This window comes from Eptatretus burgeri, unplaced genomic scaffold (assembly GCF_056783735.1).
Source record: "Eptatretus burgeri isolate ZD-2024b unplaced genomic scaffold, Ebu_testis_v1 Ebu_testis_scaffold_330, whole genome shotgun sequence".
Lineage (NCBI taxonomy): Eukaryota > Metazoa > Chordata > Myxini > Myxiniformes > Myxinidae > Eptatretus > Eptatretus burgeri.
In genome coordinates, this window is record NW_028222279.1 from 9,746 (window position 1) to 14,849 (window position 5,104).

Sequence of the window (5,104 nt, forward strand, 5' to 3'; positions counted from 1 at the left end):
AGCGTGTTGTGAGGTGTGGTCGTTCCATCTCTGACATTTCCAGTTGTTACTGGAGTTCTTCAGAGGTGTGTACTGGCCCCCACATTTTTCAGCACTTTTATGGACTGGATTCTGGGGAGGAAGTCGGAGAGATCAAGTTGCGGTGCATTGTTTAGGAATATCACGATCTCTGACCTTGATTAAACAGATGATTCAGTTATCTTTGCGCAGATGCTGGATATCCTTAGTGGGGCTGCTCGACGCATTGAATGAGGAGTCGGAGCTATTGGGATTACCGGTTTCCTGCATAAAAACGAAGATCCAGGCTTTCAATGACATCTTGGATGCTGTTATCTTGTCTATACCTGTTTGTGGCAAGGATGTTGAACTCACACAGAGATTCACTTATCTTGGCAGTGATACTCATGTATCTGCATGTTGTGAACCAGAGGCCAATAGACGTCTGAGTCAGACCTGGGGAGTCATGGAATCACTTGATCATGGGATGTGGCGCTGTCGGTACCTATTTAGGAGGACCAAAGTCCGAGTCTTTAAGTCCTTGGTGCTTCCAATCTTGCTCTACGGATGTGACACTTGGACTCTGACCAGAGATCTGAGATGAAGACTTAACTCTTTCAGTGCCATGTTTCTTTGGAGAATTGTTGGCCATTGCTGGTCAGACTTTATGTACAACGAGCGGTTGCTGAGAGAGATTCAGATGAGATTTGCTTTCTGTATAGTCCGTGAGCGTCACCTGCTGCTGGATGGACATGTGGCTCATTTTCCCGACACTGATCCTGCTCACCACTTTGGACTCGTGAGTAGAGGAGGCCAAAAGGCTGATCACGTGCGTTGTGGTTGCACCAGGTTGATAGGCATCTCAAGGAAATGGGGACGTGCCAGGCATCTGCTTGGGGTAGTCAGACGGAGCTGAAAGTGGACCCTGTGACATGCTGCTCCGGCGCATGCTCCCATAACTGGCCTGACCTGACGTTAACTTTTGCAGAGAAATCTGTCAACACGGCTGGTGTATCAGTTTACCACATCAGAAATACCTTTTGGCTCACTGAGAATGTCCATCAATGTTTAAAACCTGTGAATGAATCAGGAGGCAGAAAACATTTCACAACAAATGACAACACAGAACATTCCATGAACTTCGTATTTATTAAAACAACACAATGGCCATTTCAGCACAGAGTAAAAAGTGGAGAAAAGAGGAAATTCACACCAGAATAATTTTAATAAAGAAAGACAACTTTGTGAATCCGTTAACACGAAACCATTGACTTTTGGTCGCAACCACTCAAGAGAAATGTTTCACACAAAAAGATATAAAAGAAAACAATGTACGAAAACACTTATCAAGGTAACACTGAATTGGGGGAAAACAGACAAAACTGGAGAATTTTAAACACATGAACACAAAGATCATCTCAACACCGATTAGAACTCAAGAACCAATCAAATAACGAGATGTCTCCGACTCAAGTTTCATCTCAACACACTGGAGTGTTAATAAATGTACAAAGATGAGTTTCATTCCTTCTTTCATTTCAATGTGAAACACAAGAAAAAACGAGGAGATGACATCTTCAGCATCACAAAGGGTGAGAGCGACGACTTCACACCTGTAGTACACCTGAATTACATTTTTTGAGGAGACACCATCTCCTTACTGGATGGTCATTGGTTCCTGAAGGAAGCTCATCCGCCCTTTGTCAGGTGCTGTTTTTAGTCTTGACAGGATGACACAGTCACCCTCCACACAAACAAGGCCAGCGAGGGGGGGTCAGTGTTGTCGCTGACATTCCGACCATGCTGCAGGTCGCACTGAGTTACATGTTCAAATTGACGGTCCCAAAAGACAGACCTGACGTCGTGTTGCAATAACCAGAAGAGAATTTTCATTCCAGTCGAGTAGTCATGTTAAACATGTCAGGAGATTCACACAGGAGTGGTACAGCCTTGAAAATAAACATCTCTTGGCTTCAATCCTGGGATGGAGACATTGTGGTTCGGTCGAGTCTTCTCAGGGATCGCGAATCTATAAAAAAATATTTTTTTATATAAATGTCATTTATCCTGAAAAAAACATTGTTTTCAGCGCACGGAGAAATGAATATCCTGCATGTGAAACACCAGGGTGACAGTTTATAGCCGTGTTGGGATTCAAACCCAGGTGATGTCATGATCTACCTGTGTATCACAGCAATGGTTGATGTGACGCTTAATATTTCAAAGCTGCGAACCAAGTGGTGCGTCATAAACAGGGTCCAGGGAGTTTGGGAATGAATAAAGGGGAGAACACAGCTCCAGAAGGGGAGAACACAGCTCCAGAAGGGGAGAACACAGCTCCAGAAGGGGAGAACACAGCTTCAGAAGGGGAGAACACAGCTTCAGAAGGGGCGAACACAGCTTGAGAAGGGGAGAACACAGCTTGAGAAGGGGAGAACACAGCTTCAGAAGGGGAGAACACAGCTTCAGAAGGGGAGAACACAACTTCAGAAGGGCAGAACACAGCTTTAGAAGGGGAAAACACAGCTTCAGAAGGGGAGAACACAGCCCCAGAAGGGGAGAACACAGCTCCAGAAGGGAGAACACAGCTTCTATAAGGGGTGAGCAAGTGGAGCATTGTAAGAGAAGCGAGTGAAGCATTCCATGAGGAGTGAGTGGAGCATTCTTCGAGGAGTGAGTGGTGCGCCCCTTTGGTTCGTTCCAGCGAGGAATGTGCAAGGGCAAGGATATTACAAAACGTGCAAGAAGATAAATATTTTACCAGGATGAACTCCATTCGTCTTTCAAATGTTGAACGGCAGACATCTTGTCTCTCCATCCACATGGAATGAGATATAGAAGACACTGCACACAGCATATTCCACTGGTTGGTGCAAGAACAAAGAATAAGTTCCAATAAAAAATGATTCAAGAAGCATTTACTCTCCTGACATGATCAGATATCCTGAATGAAGAAAGATTCCAGACCAATCACAGTTCATCTTAGCTTTGTGTATCATAACACTAAAACCACAAGAATCTCATCTGTGAGAGTGATTTGAAATCGATGCTTATCGACATTTACGGATAAAAATCAAATCCTACCAAGGTAATTTATAAATAAATAATAATCCCACTGAGAAAAGTACAGAAATAAATAAAGAAGAGCGACACACGGTCGGCCCTTTGCTGTTTCAAACCGTACCTGGGTTCCTCTGCAGGTGCCGATCCAGGTACGTTCAATCAGAACACAGCACAAGATGAAGAAGCAATGGACAACCCCAATTTACAGGAGAAGTCACATGGGTTTTCAGCACAAACACAGGACACGTGAATGAAGAAAAGGGAGCGAGATGACAATCCTGGTGTTTATACCATGTTTATAACATCCTCCTGCTGGAAGCCCTGTACTCCTTCCTCCATGACGTGACCTTCCAGGCGGTTCACCTGCAACAATAGAATTACACAAACACACGAGGATATGACAAGAAGGGGTACAAAAGGTGACATCTTGTGAGATCATTTCACTTTTGAAAAACTTTGAAAAATAGGATTGTCACAAACATTCCAAGGGGAACTGTACGATCACTTGGAAAACATGGCAAGGAAGGTTCAGATGAAGGGACTCGCACAAGGTTGTAACAATTAGTGAGTGTTTTACCAAATGAGTGTTACAATAGCTCACGATGAAAACCTCTCGTGGAGAAAGATAAACACCATGATGATCCCCAGCAATCTGCATCCATCACAGACTCTTGGAAAATACAAAACAGGAGACAAAGACAAAATGAAGAACCAATTCCAAGAACACAAAATTCTCGTTTGGTGGAACAGGGATGATAATGGAGGTGTCCTGGTGTTTATAACATGGTGTAATTTCAATGTGCAGTTACAGGTGAAAGGAGGACAGCGTTTGCTCAGGTGAAGAAAAGCTTGCAGGTAGACAGGCAGGTAGGCCTCTGATATTCGTGGACCAGAGTGAAAAGGTGTGAATGTGAACAACGATGGGATCATGAGGGTAGTGGGGGAGGGGGGCAAGATAGTGTGATTGAGCAAGATGTAGGGATGGAGGTGCAGGCTTGATTGGGGTGAGAGGCAAGAGGAAGCCCAACGGTGTTGAGAGGGAAATGTGGAGCAGTTTGTGTGTGTTTCGTACAAAACGATTTATGTTTGGAAACCGTGAGTGTTCTTGGAAAAGTGTTCACACCTGTCACGACTGGGGTGAAGAGCTGGGTTACTGAATGCTTCGAAGGAGGTCGTACTAAACCTTCGTGGAAGAATAAGCTGAGAGGGCTTACGTATTGGCCAGGAAGGTAAAAGTGAAAAAGTGAGTGTGCCTGAAGGAAGATTAGTGTTTGAGACAGATGGAGAAGAAGAAGCGATGGACAACTCCGATTTACAGGAGAAGTCACCTGGGTTTTCAGCACAAACACAGGACACATGAATGAAGAAAAGTGAGCGAGATGACAACCTCCACGTGGTGCTACTGTTAAAAGATATTCAACCATTTTACACTCTGAAGTTATCAGGACTGATGTCATTAACTGACCAATACCACCGACGCACTCGGGACAAACCCCAGCAATGGGGATCGAGATTGTGTAGCACTAAATAAAGTCCTTTTCAAGGTCACAAGCCATGGACCACAACAAGACCAGTAGGTCCCTCCTCCACATCCCCCAACTCATTGTTGAGGAGCTGACATTTCCTAATTGTGAGATCCTCGCCAACATCCTGAAGGACTACAACATTGACGTAGCCATACTCCAGGAAACTCATCACAAGGATGACAAAAAGGCTGCAAAGAGAAAGATTGCAGATTAGCTCTCCACCAACTCACACCTGAGGCAGCGACATGGCTGCAGAACCTGGACATGAAACTTTAGCGCAATCCATATTGGTCGTTCACAAGAAGAAAGATGTGAAGAAAAAAAACATTAAAATAATTGTTGATGGATGTGCAGGCTTAAACATTTCAAAAACAATTGAAATTTAAAAAGTGACGTCATGTCCTGTGAACCAATCCATGAGGATACAGTCTTGGTGGAGGAGGCATTGATGGCTTTGTCGAGCATCTCCACTGTATCCCGACAGGAAAGAAGCTCTGTTGTAAAACAGCCTCAATCTG

The 5,104-nt window shown here is 44.3% G+C and overlaps 1 long non-coding RNA gene across 1 annotated transcript; it reads right to left on the reverse strand.

Annotated features, from left to right (window-relative positions):
* Positions 1-1,127: 1,127 nt before the first annotated feature.
* LOC147007309 (uncharacterized) lies at positions 1,128-2,837 on the reverse strand. Its single transcript, XR_015054274.1, has 2 exons — positions 2,759-2,837; positions 1,128-2,026 (listed from the first exon to the last, which is right to left on the reverse strand). It is a non-coding gene; the product is annotated as an uncharacterized LOC147007309 (long non-coding RNA).
* Positions 2,838-5,104: the final 2,267 nt, after the last annotated feature.